Raw genomic sequence first — 22,946 nt, forward strand, 5'->3', positions numbered from 1 at the left:
CGATAACAGATGACAAAGAAAAGGCAGAAGTGCTCAATTCCTACTTTGGCTCAGTCTTCTCCCAAAAAAGGGTCTATGACCCTCCCAGGAAACATGAAGTAGAAGGGGCAGGATTGGAGCTTGAGATTGATAGACAAATGGTCAAGGAATACCTAATCACTTTGAACGAGTTCAAATCTCCAGGGCCTGATAAACTGCATCCTAGAGTATTGAAGGAACTGGCTGAAGAACTCTCAGAACCGCTCTCTATTATCTTTGCGAAATCATGGAGGACTGGTGAAGTGCCGGATGACTGGAGGAGAGCTAATGTTGCCCCTATCTTCAAAAAGGGCAAGAAGGAGGAACCAGGGAACTACAGACCAGTCAGCCTAACATCAATCCCTGGAAAAATTCTGGAGCAGATTATAACGCAGTTAATCTGTAAGCACCTTGAAAGCAATGCAATGATTACTAGGATCCAATATGGATTTATGAAGAACAAATCCTGCCAAACTAATCTCATCTCATTTTTTCATCGGGTAACCTCCCTTGTAGACTATGGGAATGCTGTGGACATAATATATCTCGACTTCAGCAAAGCTTTTGACAAAGTGCCCCATGATATTCTGATTAGCAAGCTAGCTAAATGTGGGCCGGATGAAACAACGATCAGATGGATCCACAGTTGGCTGCAGAATCATACTCAAAGAGTGCTTATCAATGGTTCCTTCTCAAACTGGGTGGAAGTAACGAGTGGGGCACCACAGGGCTTGGTCCTGGGCCCCGTGCTCTTTAACATTTTTATTAACAACTTGGATGAGGAGGTACAAAGCATGCTTATCAAATTTGCAGATGATATAAAGTTGGGGGGCATAGCTAATACTGTGGAAGACAGAAGGAAAATTCAAAGGGACCTTGATGGGCTGGAGCATTGGGCTGAAAACAACAGAATGACACTCAACAGGGATAAATGCAAAGTTCTACTCCTAGGAAAAAGAAACCAAATGCACAGTTATAAGGTGGGGATACTTGGCTCAGCAGTACGACATGTGAGAAGGATCTTGGAATTGTCGTTGATCACAAGCTGAATATGAGTCAACAGTGTGATGTGGCTGCAAAAAAGGCAAATGCTATATTAGGCTGCATTAACAGAAGTATAGTTTCCAAATTGCGTGAAGTACTAGTTCCCCTATATTCAGCACTGGTTAGGCTTCATCTTGAATACTGCATCCAGTTCTGGTCTCTGCATTTCAAGAAGGATGCAGACAAACTGGAACGGGTTCAGAGGAGGGCAACAAAGATGATCAGGGGACTGGAAACAAAGCCCTATGAGGAGAGACTGAAAGAACTGGGCATGGAGAAGAGAAGGGTGAGGGGAGATATGATAGCAGTCTTCAAGTACATGAAAGGTTGTCACATAGAGGAGGGCCGGGATCTCTTCTCGATCGTCCCAGAGTGCAGGACAGAGAATAATGGGCTCAAGTTGGAGGAAGCCAGATTTTGACTGGACATCAGGAAAAACTTCCTAACTGTTAGAGCCATACGACAATGGAACCAATTGCCTAGAGAGGTAGTGGGCTCTCCGACACTGGAGGCATTCAAGAGGCAGCTGGACAGCCATCTGTCGGGAATGCTTTGATTTGGATTCCTTCATTGAGCGGGGGGTTGGACTCGATGGCCTTATAGGCCCCTTCCAACTCTACGATTCTATGATTTTACTTGAAGAGTGCTATCGTATCTCCTCTCAGTCTTCTCTCCTCAAGGCTAAACATGTCCAGTTCTTTCAGTCTCTCATCATAGGGCTTTGTTTCCAGTCCCTTGATCATCCTCGTTGCCCTCCTCTGAACCCATTCCAGTGTGTTTGCATCCTCCTGAAAGTGTGGTGTCTAGAACTGGATGCAGTACTCAAGATGAGGCCTAACCAGTGCCAAATAGAGGGGAACCAATATATCATGTGATTTGGAAACTAAACTTCTGTTAATGCAACCTGAAATAGCATTTGCCTTTTTTGCAGCCACATTGCACTGTTGGCTCATATTCTCATACGTATACAAAATTCCTATCATATCATAATGCTCCCCCTAATTTTACTTTTTAGTCACAAGCATGGCTACACTTAAGCTGAAAACATATACTCACTTACGTGGGAGTAAGCCCCACTGAACTCTTTGGGGTGTACTTCTAAGTAAATATGTACATGATTGCGCTGTTAGCCTCTGTGGTGTAACTTAAAGAAATTGTATGCATTGTGTGTTCTTGAAAAAAATGCCACAATTACTATTCATTCTGGTATTATGATAGCCTAAATTCAAAGCTTGCTGTAAGTGTACTATTAAATTCTATTCCAAACAGCATCCGACAGGTATCTCCTGTAGTTTTGACTAGCACGTGAGCATAAATTTGCAGCTAAAGAGAAAGTCTGAATTACAGTGCACACACACACACACAAAACCTGGAAGAGCTCTTCGGAGACTTTCCTAAGACTCTAAAAAGCAGCAAGAGGCAGAAATCTTTTTTCCAAGCATTTTATTACTTTTTATTCAATGAACTTAAGGAAAGGGAAGCATTCTCAATAAAGAAGCAACAAAATTAAGCACATTCAAACAGATCCTATGCTAGTTAACGGAGGGTGCTGCAAACCTATACAGTAGGGCCCCGCTTTATGGTGCTTCGCTTTATGGCACTTCGCTTTACGGTGCTTCGCTAATGTGCCGGTCTCAATTAGACACAATTAGACTAAAGCTCCACTCATATGGCGCTTGTTCCACTTTTACGGCAGTTTTTGGGCATCAATGAGTTCTGCTTTTTGGTGGTTTTCACTTTTCGGCAGGGTTCCAGAACATAACCCGCCGTATGAGTGGGGTCCTACTGTATATCCATCTCACCGCAGTAAGCCCCACTGAACTCGGTGCAACTCACATCTGATTAAACATTTAATGGATTTATTTTTATTTATTTTTAGAGATGTATATACAGTAAGGCCCAGCTTTTTGGTGGCCTGCTTTTCGGCGTTCCACTAATAAGTCAGCTTTCAATTAGAGTAAGGCCCCACTCATACGGCGCTTGTTCTGCTTTTACGGTATTTTTCGGGCATCTGGCGGCATTTTATTGATGGAGTTCCTCTTTTTGGTGGGTTTCGCTTTTTGGCGGGGGTCTGGAACGTAACCCGTCATATGAGTGGGGCCCTACTGTACTGACTAATTAGGGATGGAAGAATCTGTCAATTTCAGTTTCTCTCACTTTCTTCTTTTTCCAGTCTTAGGTTCAGTTCCCCAAATTTCATCATCATTTTGTGATTTCTTTTTTTAAAAAAACCTCATGAAAATGCCTCAGCATTTTAGTGCGAATTTCTCCCAATATAGACATTTTTGTGTCATGTTGCCTACTATACAATGTTTGCAAATCAATTTCCCCTAATATAATGCATTTTGTTATGTTCTTTTCAATAATATATACATTTATATGCACACTTTACCCTAGTATATGCATTTTTGAACACCCTACCTGGCTGGAGAACGGCATGCAAAATTGGGAGAAGTGTGAATTTCAAGGGATAGCTGTGTTTTAGTTCATGCGTCATTTCAGAAAGTGTGAACTAAGTAGGTTCAACTTTATATGTGAACTGAATCAATTTCTCTCCATCCCTGTTAATCATGAGGAGGATATCAAAGTGGCAAACAGCAATATAAATACAGATAATGGACATCGCAATAAAATGTTACAGAGGTAGGAAAACAATCAACAATCATGCATCTAAGACTGCACTGTGACAAATGGTACAAAAGTCAGGCCCTATGCCAACACAAGTTCATCCGTTTGTGCTTTCCCACACATTGCACCCTGTTGCTCAAGGGAAATAAATAATCAATCCTCAAAAAATTTAGAACAGGTCACAGTTGAACATTTATATAGATTGAAAGTAATCTGAAAGACTGGCTTCATCCATACTAACCCTCCTGGATGTTAAGATAAGCAGAGGGGACTCTCTTGGTAGTTCTGTCACCCACAGTAGTGTGGGGCATGGTAGCCCAGGAGAAGGCATCTGTAGTTTTTTGATCCACCTCTTTTATGGATTCTACACTGTTCTATTATGGTTAGAACAGTTTTACTATTTTACTTATTTCTAAAACTGTATGATTACATTGTTGTAACCCATCCTGTCATCTTATGGTGAAGGATGGCTAAGAGAAATAAACCCATAACCTAGAATTATAAATGTAAGATTTGTTCATGCATGCAGGTCTGAATTCATTTTTCTAATCCAGGATCAGGGAACCCGTGGCCCTCCAGATGTTGCTGGTTTCCAACTCCCTTCATGCCTGTCCTTTGGACATGCTGGGGTGGGGCATCTGGAGGTGCACAAGTCCCCCACCTCTGTCCTGATCAACACACAAATTGGACTACATGGAGATGGTAGCTCCCACAAGCTCCAGTGTGGCATAAAGAAGCAGTGGTTGGGTTAGTCCCCATGGTTTGTGGCAGAAACATTGGCTTTGCTTCGGAGTTGTTGTTCCATTCATGCCAAGGGGTGTGTGATTGTTGACAAATCCCATCTCTGTTTCCAGTCCCCATTGCACCATAGCCCACATCATTCCTAAGGGTATCTCAACCTCTGCAGAAGTAAGGGGGACATGGAAAAGCTCTGTTCCATGTTCATGAGCTATGTTTCTTTCACGGAAGGCAATTTAGGCTCCAAGCCATTATGGTTTGGGTCATTGCCACCCAAGAGACTTTCTATGTACAAAATAGCTCTGACAGTATAATCCTAAATGTTTCTATGCAGATGTAAGTCCTACTGAATTCAATGGAGCTTACTAGATAAGTGGGGTTAGGACTGCAGCTTCAATTCTTAATTTTAAAAATGACTGGGAAAATGGACATTTTGATAAAAGGAAAATGCTTCTGATGTGCAGCAAAATTTCCAAATTAGAAATATTTCCTGCTTTCCCCCCAAGCTTTGTTGTTATGTGCCTTCAAGTCGATTATGACTTATGGTGACCCTATGAATCAGCGACCTCCAAGAGCATCTATCCTGAACCACCTTGTTCAGATCTTGTAAGTTCAGGTCTGTGGCTTCCTTTATGGAATCAATCCATCTCTTGTTTGGCCTTCCTCTTTTTCTACTCCCTTCTGTTTTTCCCAGCATTATTGTATTTTCTGGTGAATCATGTCTTCCCATTATGTGTCCAAAGTATGATAACCTCTTCCCCCAAACATATTGTTTTAATTCTTTCTGCTCCTGTAGCACACTTAATTATAATTCCTAAACAGGTAGACGGGACGAAATCACTAAAATGGGCAATAAAAGCAACCGGCTGGAATTTACGAAGCTTATTACTAAACAAGTGCAAATATTTTTTTAAATCTCATTTTACAATAAAACATGTAATTGTGGCACAGCACTTCTGTTTGTGAATGATGATGCATTATTTTATACTTCATTGAACCAAAGACATTCACCCTTAACAACATGCCAGGCATGAAGTAAGATACCATCATTCATGTTCTGTAGGTATCATATTGCTTAAATTGTCCATTTAAGTAAACATACCCTCCTTTACTCTCAATGCTTTGTGGATCACAGGAAACCCACAGAATGATTCAGTGCCTATAACCTGAATACTTCCTTACAAGTGTATGAATCATTAAGATTTCAGAAATCTGGGTTGATGCATCATTTTAAATACTATGTTTTGAGTAATTACAACGAATGTTTAAAGCAGCAGAGTAGTTTCCTTATTATACAGGGAATGATTAAACGTGCAGAAAACAATAGCACCGACTATTAAGCGACCCTCCAGACTGATTTTTTCTGCAGGTATATTCTGCAACATGTCACTGACGTAATAATAGTGCGTTAGTGGTGGATTTATACTGGGCCACCCACACATCTTTCCATTTTACTAGTTTTTCTGTGATGCTACCCCTGTGTAATCACATTATGGCTGCCCGGAGGGGCATTCTTGTACTATAATGCAACAAATGTAGGAGAGCCTCTTCCCCCTCCTCAAAACATTTGCAGAATAAAAAGTTACAGGATTTGAGCAGGGACATACACTGGATGGAAAAGAAGGAAGCGCAAACAGTACTGAAAGTGGAAGTGCATATAATCACCATATTATCCCGAGCACCAATCATCACGAGTGCAGAATAAAAAAGACATCTGGAGCGCCTATGTTAATTTGTATCACTTAATTTTGGGTGCAGTTTTACAGTTGACATTTTGCTGTCAGAAGTAGGGCTGTGCATGCCTCTGATCCAATCCAGGGCCTGATCTGGTACTTAAGATTGGCCCTGATCCAACTGGGGATGTTCTGGGGCCCACCTATGCCAGATCTGAGCCTCAGATTAGGTTAACTAATTAGGCTTTAAATCCTAATTAAACATGCTGTTGGGAAAGGGGGTGGAGAAGGAGGAGATGCTGCATCTCTCTTCCTGTTCCCAAATACATGCTTCATCAGGGTTTAAAACCTAATTAAATATTAGAACATATGAAGAGCCTGCTGGATCAGGCTAGTGGCCCATCTAGTCTGTTCTCACAGAGGCCAACCAGATGCCCACAGGAAGCCTGCAAGCAGGACCCGAGCACAGGAGCACTCTTCCCCTCCTGCGGCTTCCGACAACTGGTTTTCAGAAGCATCCTGCAGAGCACAGCCACCATGGCTAGTAGCCATTGATAGCCTTATTCTCCATGAATTTATCTGATCCTCTTTTGAAGTCATCCAAGTTGGTGGCCATCACTGCCTCTTCTGGGAATGTCCATAGTTTAACTAGTTGGGAGAGTGTGGAGGAAGAAGAAGATAGCGATGAGTCTCCCCCTCCCTGGTCCACATGCATAATCAGGGTTTTACACTCTAATTAAACATTTGGTTGGGAGGGAAGGAAGGAGACTCAGCATTCAATCCTGTTGGGTGCTGCTCCGCCAGCCCATTCCCTGCAAATAATTTGCTGATGAAGCAGGCCCTGCAGAGGGTACCTGTTTCTTCTTCTCTCCCTGTAGTAGCCTCACCTTTTGACAGCCCTGGATCACTCCAGGTGGGCTGAACTGACTCGGGGCAATCTGGGGCTGTCTCAACTTGATGTGGTCAAAGCCTGGATTGGCCCAAATTAGGTCTACTGTGTACAGGGTCTAGGTTAGGGTTGGTCCCAGTGCACAGCCCTAACAGGAAGCATCATAGGTGCTGCTCTGCTACTGCAGAGTGTGGCCCACTGGCAGTATGGCACTTATGCCAGTAGATTCTAATGGTAGATTGTTTTCTAATGATATGTTTCAATTTGGAGACATCTACCATATCCATTAATTCCTTTGCCAAATCCACTCACTCACCAAACCCCCTTACGGACATCTTATAAAACAGTAGCAATATTAATGTATGCTTATTTATTTATTTATTGCATTTGTATACCACCCCATAGCCAAAGCTGTCTGCGTGGTTTACAACAATTAAAAGCGTTAAAAACAAATATACAAATTAAAAAACACATTTTAAAAAAGCTATTTAAAAACACATGCTAAAATGCCTGGGAGGAGAGGAAAGTCTTGACCTGGCACCGAAAAGATAACAGTGTTGGCGCTAGGCGCACCTCATCAAGAAGATCATTCCATAATTTGGGGGGGACACTACTGAGAAATCCCTCTCCCTTGTTGCCAGCCTCCCAGCTTCCCTCGGTGGAGGTACCCAGAGGAAGGTCTTGGATGTTGAGCGTAGTGTACAGGTGGGTTCATGTCGAGAGAGGCATTCCATCAGGTATTGTGGTCCCAAGCCGTATAAGGCTTTAAAGGTTAAAAACAGCACCTTGAATCGAGCTTGGAAACATACAGGCAGCCAATGCAAGTGGGCCAGAATCGGTTTTATATGTTCAAACTGTCTGGTTCCTGTTACCAATCTGGCTGCTGCATTTTGCACAAGCTGCAGCTTCCGAACCATCTTCAAAGGCAGCCCCACATAGAGTCCATTGCAGTAATCTAACTTGGAGGTTACCAGAGCATGGACAATTGAAGCCAGTTTATCCCTGTCCAGATAGGGGCATAGCTGGGTCACCAACCAAAGTTGGTAGAAGGCACTCCATGCCACCGAGGCTACCTGAACCTCAAGTGACAGAGATGGTTCTAGGCCAGCCTCTCCCAACTAGTGGGCCACCAGATGTTGTTGGACCACAATTCCCATCTTTCCTGACCATTGGCAATGCTGGCTGAGGCTGATGGGAGTTGTGGTCCAACAACACCTGGTGGCCCACTAGTTGGGAAAGGCTGTTCTAGGAGAACCCCCAAGCTACAAACCTGCTCCTTCAGGGAGAGTGAAACCCCATCCAGGACAGGTTGGACATCTACCATTCGGTCAGAAGAACCACCCACTTGCAGCATCTCAGTTTTGTCTAGATCGAGCCTCAGTTTATTTGTCCTCATCCAGTCCATTGTCGCAGCCAGGCACTGGTTCACCACATTGACAGCCTCACCTGAAGAAGATGAAAAGGAGAAATAGAGCTGCGTGTCATCATCATACTGATGGCAATGCACTCCAAAGCTCCGGATGATCGCACCCAACAGTTTCACGTAGATGTTGAACAGCATGGTGGACAGAACTGACCCCTGCGGAACCCCATACTGGAGAGTCCAGGGTGCCAAGCAATGTTCCCCAAGCACCACCTTCTGGAGACCACCCGCCAAGTAGGAGCGGAACCACCGCCATACAGTCCCTCCCACTCCCAACTCAGCCAGTCTTCCCAGAAGGGTACCATGGTCGGTGGTATCGAAAGCTGCTGAGAGATCAAAGAGAATTAACAGAGTCACACTCCCCGTCTCTCTCCCAACAAAGGTCATCATACAGGGCGACCAGGGCTGTTTCCGTGCCAAAACCAGGCCTGAAACCCTACTGAAATGGATCCAGATAATCCTTAGGTATATATTTATATTAATTTTATTATTTATTATTTGATTTATATCCTGCCCTCCTCCCAGTAGGAGTCCAGGGTGGCAAACAAAAGCACTAAAAACACTTTAAAACATCTAACCGCACTGATAATGATATCAACACCTATATTGATTCAAGGGGGGGCATGAGAATCATTGCCTGAAATTATGCAGTACATAGGGCTTTACAAGATGTCCCAGACTGAATGCAGTCCACAAGTCTCAAATGGTAGGCCACCCAGGACTTGGTAAATCCCATGTTTTGTAGCCTATGTGGGACTTCAAAAAATAGACGAATTGTAAAGCACTTGTGAGGACATATTTCATGGTTCCTGGAGTGTGGTTATCTTGGTGTCTCACATGTCGTATAATCCTGCCCATAGCAGTTTTCTCTGGTAAGCATGCAATGAATCCCAAAACCTTCTGGACAAATTACCAATGTATCTTTGTCCAGGAGAACATGTGACTCATAATATCCATCTGCAGAAGCATGTATTGTTTTTTTAAAAAATATCACAGAGCTCTAGATATGGATAAGATCAGATGGAATTCTTTAATTAAGAAGAAAACATAAAATGATAGCAACATGCCTGTGCATCTATATAGCATCATGTGGTTTCAGCTCTTAAAAAGTAAGATAAATGTGCAGTTAAGATTTGGGAAGAGCAGAGGACAAGCCAGAACATCCATTGTGCTGCAACATGCTTTTGTCGTTCAACAGTCTGTTAAAATTTACATTGTTATGGTTCACCCTTGGAATAAATCCGATTCCTTTCAGAAAGGTCTGATTTGTTTGAGTAAATGCTGCACAGTGTTAATATAGTACAGAGAAATGTAGTCATTTGGGAACTATTTTTCAGCCCTACAAATACCTAAAGGCCACTATCATCTCAAAGTTGTAAAAGCAAAATAAATCTAAAAGCTCTGAGCTGACTTTCTAATGTGCAGGAAGATATATCATAGCTTCTTCTTGATCCAATGTTTATTTGCTAGTTTCATTTTCTTTGTTATAATCATGGGACTATTTCTCATCTTGTAAAAAATGAAATTTTGGCCATATTACTGTAGCTATGACAAGGGCTGTGCCTTTGGGATTCTTTTTAAGGTGTACAGGTCCAGGAATAAAGGATACTCTTGGAATTTAAGAAAGTTTTCATCAGATCTCCTTGAAGCCATTAAACAACTTGTTTTACATTGCATTACTATTTTAGAAGCATATAAATGTTTAACCTGGCACATATTATTGGCATTTCAGTTTGAAATGGGTCATTAGCCAACTTCTGACTACCTCAGTTCTAAACACATTTTGGAGAAGTGTGTCCCATTGCTTTCAGTGGAACATGATTCCAAGTAAGTGTGCTTAGGACTGAAGCCAAATCTGTTTGGGAATACAGCCAAGATATTCAATAGGTCTATACTGAAGTCAGCACTGTTGCTTAGGTGAGTATGACAGAAATCACCTGTTCCCTGCCATTGGGATGGAAACTTGAGACATCCACCAACAGCAATAAAAAGGAACAGAGTGTGGAGAAATTCCATAGCAATGAAGAAGGGACTTCTATTACTCCTATTAACATATGCATTAAGCTTTTGGTTAAAATTGGCGTATGTGATAACTAGGGATGGGGTTCACTGCTTGGTACCTATCCGATTTAATTCCAACAGTATGGCTTTTGGTGCCAAACCACCATTTTTTCCCATTTGTTTTTGCAATTGCAGATCTGCTGTTCTTTTAAAAGTGAAAAAAATAATTTCTAATGAAAATGCTTGTACAAATGCTTATGCTGTAGGCACTTGTTCCACAGTTTTTCTTTTCTACTTACATATCAGTTAGGCAGATAATCACCCACCAAATCTGTCTCTTGCCTCAGGCTAACTGATGTGCTACTTAAAGATGACTCTGTGATGTTCCTGTATGTGAATGTAATGTAAATATGGTAAGTGCAGGTTTATTATAGGAAATATGGTAAGTGGAGTGAGTGAGAAGGAGGAATACATGGGCTGTAGAATGCTGGATGATGATTGGCTGTGTGTTTGAATGGCTGAAGGTATAAATGAGAGGATGACAGTTGAGTCGGGGGGGTTGTTGAGAGGTGGGTTGGTTGAAGGTGGTGGGTGTTGAAAGTTGTTGTAGAGAGAAGGTGGCTGTTGAGAGATTGGATTAGGAGTTCTGAGGCATATATTAAGAATTAAGAACATAAGAGAATCATATATGAAACCATACGCTTGTCAACAAAATCTATAAGTAATCTTATTATTCCTAGTGTTAGCAATAAATATTTTCTTGGTTTACTTAAAGCCTGATTCCTTAGCTGGAGTGTACAGACCAGGGGGGAAAGGCAGGGTAACCAAGGCTGAAGAAGAAATTGTATCTAATGGTGGCAGTGGTAAAGGAGGAGATATTGTATCAGCATTCAGTACCACAGAGCAACCCAGAGCTGTGAGCTTCATAGGCAAGAGGCTTTAGGGGGGTTGGGAATTACCTAAACACACAGACACAAGGTATCAAAATAGCCAGGAAGAGACTAAGGCACAGTCTAGAGGCTATACTGGATACACAGAGTGTTGGGTAGTGTGGTCTAGCAGGGGGATCTTTTGAGATCTGTGCTAGAGTGGAGAGAGGTAAAAATAAACACGATGATCCTGACTGCTGGTAGCCCCAAGTGAGAGTGTCACAGGTGGTGCCAGGGGAAGGACGTCTCAGACTCCCCCCCCCATGTTTCACTATTCTTGTTGCTTTGCAGTACTTTTGATTTTTATTGTTGAAAGGTCAACCACCAGTGCTTATTTTAACTTTTTAAAAAGGGAATTTATAACTAAGTCACTCACTCACTCACTCACAACACAGTCTTACACATACACACATATACACAGTGGCAGCAGAAATTCAAAAGCCTGGGGGGTGATCCTGTCCAAGTCTGCTTTGTATTACAATTTAATGGGTGGGAGGGGGGGAAAGGATGGATTGTTTGCCATTTCTGAGAACTGACAAAACAAAGAGAAAATAGGAGGGAGATTAATGGATGTAAATGGCGATCATTATCACTTGGCCAGCAGTTAAGAATGCATCAACTTGGAAAGCCAATTACGAAGACTATAACGTAAAATTCAGAGTGGATTAAGATAAAAACGTACCCGATGACAGCCATGACCCACAGCAATAAATCCATGCTGATCTGAAAACACAGTGGATTGTCTGATTATGTCAAAATTCAGTAATAAATCTGATTTAGCAGATATTCTTCCCCATCCATAGGGGTGATGGGATTGTATGTGCAGTTTCTGCCCCTCAACCTTCTTCTTTTACACTGAATGCCTGTGCAGAGCAGGGGTTGTTAACCTGTGGCCTTTCAGATATTGTCTGACTACATCTCCCATGTTCCCTGACCATTGGCCTTGCTGACTGGTTCCAATGGGATTTGGGTTCCAACAACATGCAGCGGCCCACATTCAGTTACCCCCGGCACTGAATCTATGCACATATAGCTGTCAATGCCAGAGCTTGGAAAAGTTACTTTTTTGAACTACAACTCCTATCAGCCCAATCAAGTGGCCATGCTAGCTGGGGCTGATGGGAGTTGTAGTTCAAAAAAGTAACTTTTCCAGGCTCTGGAATGCATAGATTCTATTTTGGACCTTCAGATAAATGCATGAAGCCTGGGAATGGGGACTGATCCCACTCTGGTCCTATGCACGTTCTTCATTGAACATGTGAAAATGGATATTACCCAACTGTTTCCAGGAAGGTGAGCATCAGATTTGTGAGAGGGGAGAAGAACAATGGCTCAGGTGATTAGGATACTGCAAGGAAGACTGGTAACTGGCTCATTCTTCTCCAGGCTAGAGAAAACGTCCTAAGATTCTTAACACAACCCTCCTCATCCAAGATGGTATTTTCCAACCAGGCCAAAATCATATGTTGACAGAGTCATAGATCTGAATTGTTGGAGGAGGTATTGAAGAAGACCAAAGCCTATGGCCTTGTTACAAAAGGGGCCAGGCCTGAATGGAGGCCAGACTGATAGGAACTCTATATTCCCTGAGATGCCAATAAGGAATAGAGACGAGACCAGAGTACCGCAAAGAAGATGAAGAGCGTAACTAAAAGTCTCTGGTTGTCAGCCGCAGCTGGGTCAAGGGGGGTGTATTTCCGCATGGTGTCCTGTAGTCTCACAAGAAAGGAAGAAGGATCTTCCTCTTTGCCTTGTCTAACCTCATACAATTTGGCCATGTTGGTGGGCTTAGGTATGGCGTTCCGCAGCCCATAAAGAATGAGGCGGCGATAATTTTCAAGTTCAGTACTGCCACCAGGTGCAGCATCCCAACCCAAGTCTCTTTCTGGCATTATGAGAGCCATGGGTGGCGCGCCTGCTCCCGCTGCTGCTCTCTCTGTCTCAGCAAGCCTACGGGCCTGTCCCATAACCAAACTCTTTTCCTCAGAAGTTAGCAAAATGTTAATTAAGGTTTGGATATCCGCCCAGCTGGGATGGTGGCTGACAAATATAGATTGCCACAGATCATACGCTTTCCCAGGGTCTTCTCTCAAGGGGGGTGTTTGGTTTTTCCAATTGAACAAGTCAGAGGTTGTGAAAGGGACATAGACGTAAGCTGTACCTCCTTGTCCATCAAGGACTTCTCGCATAGGGGCCTGAAGATAGCTATTGCCACTCCTATGTTCTCTGTGATCCTCTCTCTGGCCAGCAACTTCTTCTGCCACCTCTTCTAAAATCTGGATTCTCTTCTGTCTATGGGCCTTTTCCTCAGGGGTGTTAGCTGGACTGTTGCGGATTTCATGGGCATATTTATGGACAAAGGTTGGGCTTCGTCCCGTTAGGCACAGAGAGCATTCTGGATTTGTTTTGAAGGGGGGCGTATTCGGGGCGGCTGGACTTGAAATGCATGTTTCCTGTGAGAGTAGCAAGGTTCTGCAAGTTTCTGGTGGCTGTGGAGGATCTGGTGGGGTTTTTATGGGAGCCTGAGACAAAAAGGGATTATTGAAGCGCTGTGGGGTTGTCTCCGCAGGGCTTTGCTGTATTGGTCCTGATAAGCCTGACAATGTGCCAAAAGGCCTATCCAGATTTATGAGCTGTGGAGGTGGGCTAGTGGGCCCTGATCTGTCCTCACCCGGCGGTTGACTATACGGTGGTGGTTGTCTATACGGTGGGGCACTGGGTGAAGACTCATCCTCTGTTTGTGGCAGCACTGGTTGAGCTGGCTTGGAGATGGGGCCTCTTTGCATCATGATTCTCATTACAATTGGGGAGGGTGGATCTCGGTCTAGCTCTTGCCACATCAAGGCATACTGAATGGAATCATGCTGCTTTTGATCTGTGAGCTCTTTCAGGACTTTAACTATTGCTTGGTAGTTAAAGGTGCCCTCTGGGGGCCATCCGGTCCCCAAAGTGGGCCACAATTTTTGGCAATAAAATATTAACTTGTCTCTTTCTAGCGGATATTGAGTCTCTGCCTGTATGATATCGAACCTGTTGAGGACAAGCTGTAGTGGGGTGTCCTGTTGTCGACTCTTCCCTAGCCTCTTGTTCCTGGCCTTGGAACCTGCTCCTCCCATCCCGGGGGCTCTAAAGAGGTCTGTTTAGGGCACAACAACACTCGTGACTTTCGCTTCGTTCGTTTCCCGGCCTTTTCCCTCGCGGGAGAAAGGAAACGCGGTACTAGAACTCCACTCTCGCTTCGAGGTAATTACCACTGTGGATACGCCTCGTCTCAGTCACACCCACACACTTAGCACTCCCCTCCAAGGTTCGATTTATCCTCACCTGTCTTCTGGTGTCCTGTCTGATCCGCTTGCGCTGGCAATCAGAAGATTCTGGTCTCATTTACTGGAGGTCCGCTGACGATACTCTGCCGCCTCGGCCGGCCTGGCGCAGGCCCGGATGCAGGCCAAACAACTTGGGCCTGGAGCGCTCTCATCCAACTGTCTGCAGCCCCGTACGAGACAGCAGAGGTCGTCTGAGGCGGAAACTCCTGGCTTGGCTACGCCAGTTTTGTTACAAAAGGGGCCAGGCCTGAATGGAGGCCAGACTGATAGGAACTCTATATTCCCTGAGATGCCAATAAGGAATAGAGACGAGACCAGAGTACTGCAAATACTTGCCTTTATTTGAACCTTTGCAAAGGGAGGGCCACTCTCAAGTGACTCTCCAGAATTGCTGACAGCCATCATATTTATAGGCTATAGATGCGTCACATACATAACATTAGAAATGCATAGCTAATCAGAAATACATCATTGTTTGATTTCTCAGCATCTGTCTATTCTGGTCCACTTCTCTGTTCTCCCTCCAAACTTCCTCTATCCTTGACCTTTGGTTCGGTAAGTTGGGAACAACATTTTTAATTGCGAATGAAGCTGATAAGCGGAAAACTCCCATACTTTTCATAAGGGAGGCAAGCATATGTTTCATTTAGCATTGTTTGATTTTCTTTCAGTATAACATTTTAATTTTAACTCATTGCAACAGCCTTTTCATTCAAAAAGAACAAGACGTTGGGGTTAAGCATTCATTATTTGTCCTGATAAAACTGCATCTTTCATTAGAAACCTTTATCCTAGAAAATGTTTATTGCAGCTTCCACTACAAATTGTTGTTCTAACAATGTATTTTAGGAGACCAAAATAACAACAGCAGCAACACCATGAAACTAAGGGATATTAGTTGTTTCCCAATACAATGGGATATCATAACAGTTATGATGGGTGGGCATGACTTGGTCAAACAGCCTCATGGGCCAAATGAGGCGGCCCTGGTGAACCTAATCGGGCTTATGGGCCAGAGGTTCCTCACCACTATCATAACATATGACAGTTTTGTTATATCATGCCTGTTCATTGCTGGCCCAAAACATTTTGCTCACTAAGGTGGCCAAGATAGTGCTGCCTCCTATTCTATGTACAAAAGCAGACCAAACAGGCTGTTGAATTGTATTTCAATACTGGTGGCAGAACAGTATCCTCCGCTGCATCTGAGGGCAACAGGGTCCTTTAGAGGGCATTGCAGGCAGACCATGTGGAATACGCAGCTCTGTCCCTTCCAACATCTCACTCTACTCCCTGCCCTCCTCAGGTGTCTGTCACCTAAGACTGCCGCCTCACTTTGCCTAATGGTAGGGCTGGCCTTGTTGTCTATTTAACAGACCCTTCAGACTTCTCTGTTATGTTTTTAACTAAAAAATAGGGGCAATTTTTAATTTACATGTTGTAGCTATGTATACTTGATCCTATACTCATATAGCCATTAGAAGAATTGGGGTGGCCATGTTAGCTCAAGTATTCCTGAAATATTCTGAAAAGGCATTTTAGTTTTTTTCCTAATTGATTTGTTCTTGTTTCTATTTTTTGGAGTTCATTTTCCTGAAATACTTTCTGAAATAGGCTTTGCACATAGGAACAAGGCTACCATAGCAACATGCCTTCCATTCCCAACCCCTCAGAACTGGTCTAGAAGGATACAAGTCATCAATAAGAGGACAAAAGCCATTTTGGTGCCAAAGCCTGGCCTGAAGCCAGATTGAAATGGGTGCTATAAATATGATTACTGTGTGTAAACTGGTGTTGTCCCATAAACCAAGGCTGGGGAACCTGAGGTCTGCATGTTGTTGCAGTACAACTCCTACCATCCCTGACCAACTGCCATGTCGGCTAGAGCTGATGGGAAATACAGTCCAACAACATCTGAAGGGCCACAGGTTTCCTAACCCTGATATAAAGTGTGGAGCACATGATATGCCCGTTATGGGTGCATGCATTTTTTAAAAGTATTTACATATACCAGCGAAATCTGGTCCAACTAGGTATTCCCTGCACACATTTCTAAAGACACAAGTACACAGGTGTTCAAACAGCCATCATGTTTGCAACATGGAGAACTGCCATAAATTAATATACCAAGTAGCTTTAGACAAACCATTGTTTCTTCTACTTTGCATGCAAAAGGTTTCAAGCTCAACCCCCCACATCTTCAGCTAGGGATGGAAGAGACTCCTGCCTGAAACCCTGGACAGCCACTGCTAGTTAGCGTAGACAGTACTGAGCTGGATGGACCAACAACTCCAACTCAGTAAAAGGCAGCTTCGTATGTAGCTTCCTAGGAGTTTTGTGTCAACAGGGAGGGGGAGGAGTCACTTTTCTGCCCACCAAATCATATAAAGTGTACCCATAAAATAATGCCATTTTAATGGGATGTTTCTAATGACCTCAGACTTGTCATTTACTACTTCCACCAGAAGACAACTCAACACTGAAACTTAAAAATGAGGTCATTAAGCTCCTATCTCAGTGCTCCTTTATTGTAGCCATTTCCTCCATATTTCATGAAAGCAGTGCTTTTCTCACTGCTATAGTTAAACTTTCGGCAGTCTGTCTAATATAAATTAGCCTACACACAGATGGTGCTCTCCCATTAAATGATAGCTACTAGTTCTTGCTAAAATATTACTGCAGCAAACTTGGCGGAGACTTCCTTCCCGGGATAGAAAGGAGTTCTTGGGTTTAACAATGCAGACCTATGGCACATCTGACTTGACAGCTTTGTAGGTTACAGTCTAGTGCCCCAGAGGGATGTGCTGAGCTTTTGCCACATCACAGGCCTTTGCCCAGCAAATCTTCACTGAGAAACATGCTTTACGGGCTTGATTAATTAGGGCTTGCTTTTAACAAGAAGTAATAAAAAGCAGCTATTTAGCTGCTGGTTCACAGGGTGCAACTGAATGGCTAACTTCTCTTGTACTACCACAAAAGCAAACAGTTTGAGCTTGCATAGGGAAGGGAGGGGTGATCTCTGTTTAGAATGCCGAACCAAGAAGCCTTGATATTACAAAGGACATTGTCCTGATGCTTTCTCTTCCAGCACATATGTTAAGTTATTTTGAGCATATTGTTGATCTAGATATATGGAAGAAGCATTACCCTACTTTACTGTAAGCATTACCTAGTTTAAAGGTTATTTATTTATTTATTTAATATACCGCCCTTCCCCCCCAGAAGGAGCCCAGGGTGGCAAACAAAACACTAAAAACAATCTGAAACATCTTAAAATCAGACTAAAACAAAACATCTTTGAAAAAATCTTTTTTTAAAAAAGCTTTAAAGACACCTTAAAAAAGCAATTTCAACACAGACGCAGACTGGGATACGGTCTCTATTGAAAAGGCTGGTTAAAAGACGAAGGTCTTCAGCAAGTGCAGAAAAGATAACAGAGATGGTGCCTGTGTAATATTTAAGGGGAGGGAACTCCAAAGGTAGGTGCCACAACACTAAAGGTCTGCTTCCTATGTTGTGTGGAACAGACCTCCTGATGAGAAGGTATTTGCAGGAGGCCCTCACCTGCAGAGGGCAGTGATCAACTGGGTTTATAAAGGGTAAGACAAACAAAAAACAACAAAATCAACTACAATTGATGCATGAAGCAGGGCTTGCTTTCTCTTCACCATCACATCTCTTCTCCCAATGTATCAGAGTAGTAGAGTTGGAAGGGGCCTATAAGGCCATTGAGTCCAACCCCCTGTTCAATGCAGGAATCAAACTTAAAGCATATCTCACAGGTGGCTGTCCAGCTGCCTCTTGATTGCCTCCAGTGTTGGTGAGCCTATCATTTCCCTAGCTAATTGGTTCCATTGTCATACTGCTCTAACAATTAAGAAGTTTCTCTTGATGTTCAGCTGAACTTTGGCTTCCTGTAACTTGAGCCCATTATTCCGTGTCCTGCACTCTGGGATGATCAAGAAGAGATCCTGGCCCTCCTTTGTATGACAGCCTTTCAAGTGCTTGAAGAGTGCTATCATGTGTCCCCTCAGTCTTCTCTTCTTAAGGCTAAACATGCCCAGTTCGTTCAGTCTCTCTTCATAGGGCTTTGTTTCCAGCCTTGTTGCCCTCCTCTGAACCTGTTCCAGTTTGTCTGCATCCTTCTGAAAGTGCAGTGTCCAGGACTGAATGCAGTACTCACTGGATGAGGCCTAACCAGTGCCAAATAGAGGGGAACTAGCACTTCATGGGATTCAGAAACTATACTTCTCTTAATGCAGCCTAAAATAGCATTTGCCTTTTTTGCAGCCACATCACACTTTTGGCTCATATTCAGCTTGTGATCAACAATAATTTCAAAATCCTTCTTGCATGTAGTATTGCTGAGCCAAGTAACCACCATCTTATAATTGTGCATTTGGTTTCTTTTTCCTAGGTATAGAACATTGCATTTATCCCTGTTAAATTTCATTCTGTTGTTTTCAGTCCAGTGCTCCAGCCTATCAAGATCACTGAATTTTGTTTGTCTTCCAAGGTATTAGCTATCCCTCTCAATTTTATACCATCTGCAAAATTAATAAGCATTCCCTGCACCTCCTCATCCAAGTCATTAATAAAAATGTTGAAGAGCACTGGGCCCAGGACTGAACCCTTCATTACCCTACTCATTATCTCCCCCTTGTTTGAGAAGGAACCATTGATAAGCATTCTTCAAGTATGATTCTGTAGCCAACTGTGGATCCACCTGATAGTTCTTCCATCCAGCCCACATTTCATAGCTCACTAATCAGAATATCATGGGGCACTTTGTCAAAAGCTTTGCTGAAGTTGAGATACTGTATATTATGTCCACAGCATTCCCACAGTCTACAAGGGAGGTTACCCAATCAAAGAATGAAGTAAGATTAGTCTGGTATGATTTGTTCTTGACAAATCCATGTTGGCGTCTAGTAAGCACTGTGTTGTTTTTAAGGTCCTTACAGACTGACCACTTTATAATCTATTCCAGAATTTTCTCAGGGATTAATGTCAGGCTGACTGGTTTGTAGCTCACAGGTGCTTCTTTTTTGCCTTTTCTGAAGATAGGGGTAATGTTAGCCCTCCTCCAGTCATCCAGTACTTCACTCATCCTCCATGATTTTGCAAAGATAAATGACAGCGGTTCTGAGAGTTATTCTGCCAGTTCCTTCATTACTCTAGGATTCAGTTCATCAGTCCATGGAAATTTGTTCAATCACCTAATTAGGTATTCCTTGATTTAAACACTGCTCTTGGCAAGGTTCTGCTGCCAGAATACAATACAGACCAGTAGCAGCCATTCAATGGAGCCTGGAAAGTCAGCTCTGTCTGCGCAGGAGGCCTTGCACGCCACAGCCCCCTCCATGTGATACTGCCAGGATCATACCGTCTATGTCCGCAGCTTCCAGACTGGGGGACCAGCAATCATGCACTTGCAGGGCATTCATGCTGAGGGTCAAAAGCATCTTCCCCAGCCTGGCTGCCCCCTGCCTCTGCCCCCACAGTCATGCCAGATTAAATGGAGGGAAACTGAAAAGGCCCAGTGGAGGACTGTGGAGGCTGCATTTGTCTTCTGAGGGGAGTTCCCTGTTGCGTGGGTATCTTACCAGCTGGCTGAAGGGTGGTATCATTACCTCTCTTTCTGAATATAGGACTATATGGGCACAGGAAACTGCCTTATACTGAATCAGACCATTGATCCATCTGGCTGAGTCTTGTCCACATGGATTGACAGTGGCTCTCCAGGATTCCAAACAGATTGTGGGACTGAATCTGGGACTTTTTGCACGCAAAGCAGCTGCTCTACCACTTGAACTACAGCCATTTCTCAAGTTCAGAAAATATTGGTGAGTGCTGTTAAGAGTGGTCAGCAGAATCCTATTCTTTGCCTGCATGAATTACATTAACAAGACTGCACAAAGAAAGTTGAAAATATGGTGAGTCAACTATTACTTTATCGTTTGAAGTATTAGAAGGTTACTGTAAGGTGATTGCATAATGATACATTATTCCTTGATATGATTATCTTGGGGGAGGTGATTGAAGTGTAGCAGGGCAATTTTATGCATATACAGTGAACCAATTAGACAATAAAGAAATGTGGGATTAATATATTAAGGAAGATTAAGGATATAACAAGCACCAGCATTCAAGAGAACCTAATTATATGCAATTTGGGATTGTATCAAGATAATTCTTAGAGCAGCAGATATATGATTGTGCACACCCCAGTCTCCAAGTGGTGCAAGACTTCCAAGGCTTCCAGTGCTTACCCAGAATTTGGCTTCCTTGGATTGAAGGTCAGCAGAGACAGTGGTGTCTTTAGGATATATGGTTTTATTTACACAATACAACCTGAGCCTAAGATGGAGGGGTGCTCAGCACTAACAGCCCAACAAATTGTGCTTTCCTGTTAGGTTTCTAGGGGAGAATTCCTAAAGCTATAGTGTTTGATTCAGCACAGAGAGCAAGGCAAGCCCCTCTGTGTCTTCCTAGCTCCCAGCTCCACATCAGACACACATACAAAATCTACCTCCTGCCCCAACCAGGTGAAGGGGGAGGGTTACCCTAATTCCTATGGCAACACATCTTCTCTTGGCCAAGTCTTTAGATATGTAGATCAGACACTCAAGTCCATTAACTCAACAAAGAGACTGGCTTGGCCAGAACTATTAACTTATGAAAGGAACTGGTTTAACCAGTTCAGCAGGTCTCTCTTATATATCCCACATCTCTACAGATAACAAAACCACAGTCTGGAGGGGGACCCACAGAGACATCATCCAAAATGATCTAGTTCCCTTCATAGAGCTACACTTCTCAGAGTTGTTTGGGAAGAGAACTGACTGTTAAACCACTCTGGGAACTGTAACTCTGTGAGGGGCATAGGGAACTCTTAGCAACTCTCAGCACTCTTCACAAACTACACTTCTCAGAATTCTTCGGAGGAAGCCATGACTGTTTAAAGTGGAATAATAGGGGAATAAATGTATGTTGTTAATGTGGCCATTTAGAATATCCTTGGAACTGTCTGAAGAATAACATTTCAAGGTCAAGTTCATAAAGGTATCTATGGCTGCAATCCTACACCCACTCCCTGGAGGTAAGCCTAATTGTAATCAATGGGTTGTGCCTAATGTTAGTGCTATTCAGATTATACCACGGAAACTAATGGACATAACCATCTTAGCTCCATTAATTTCAATGGGTCCGCTCTGAGCAGAATTAGCACTGGTTACAGGAGAAATAATTATTCTCTACAGCCATGTTTGTCACCACCTTTCTGTTGACAGGGGAAAAAATGGTTCTTTTAAACAGATCCAAGTAAGCAATGAAATTTAACACCAGCTGTGCCAGTGAACTTAGATTATTAGTTACTTAGCACTGCACTTCAGCATAACACTACAGAGTTACAGATATTATACATCACCATCCCCCTACTGGGAGTCTCCCTTGTAGATGTTATCAGTAGTGATTGCTGGGTCATTAATCACACCCTCCCTCCTACATCTAAGTCTTAACACTGGTACATGAATTCTCAACAGAACACTGGGCTGCCATCCCTTTTATACCCAATGGGCTGTCCCTAATTCCCAGGGGCTGGCCTCCAGTGCAGGCAATCACAATGTTGCATGAGTCATCCTTCAATGACTTCCACAGGAAACTCCTTACATGGACTTTCTTGTCTGCCACTGCCTAGTAGCATGAGTAATTGCTTTGCAGGCAGCCCAACAAGGCAAGCACCCACAAATCAAAGGCTTGCCTATATTTGGGCTTCCTGTGCAAATTATTTTATGGGCTTCCTGTCTGGCACTGTCCCAGTAAGCCCCCTCCTCCTGACATTATCTGTAATGATAGAACCTGGAGCCTCCAGCTCTTCTCAGTTTATTCTAATTAGGTTGCCATTACCTATTCCCCTTATGACATCATCCATTCTTACACAGAATTAACTCTTTACAGGATACAGCTTTGAGACTTCTTCCAACTACCAAGACATATGCCCATATAATATAAAATAATATTTCAGACCCTTATTTAGGCTCCATATCTCACTCAAGGAGATGCAATCTCATGTGACAAATCAGGCCATCAAACTGCAGTCTCTTTACTTTACTACTTAGTTAATTTTCTATAATTATGGACTTCCTCCGCAGGACGTTTTATCCAACAAACGCTGATGATATCTAACACCAGCAAGATTTCTCCTTGGTCTTTCCCCTATAGTTCTCCCTAATTTTTTTTTAAAAAGGGACAATATGCTAATTAGTATCACTTGTG

This window comes from Rhineura floridana, chromosome 8, assembly GCF_030035675.1.
Source record: "Rhineura floridana isolate rRhiFlo1 chromosome 8, rRhiFlo1.hap2, whole genome shotgun sequence".
Classification (NCBI taxonomy): domain Eukaryota; kingdom Metazoa; phylum Chordata; class Lepidosauria; order Squamata; family Rhineuridae; genus Rhineura; species Rhineura floridana.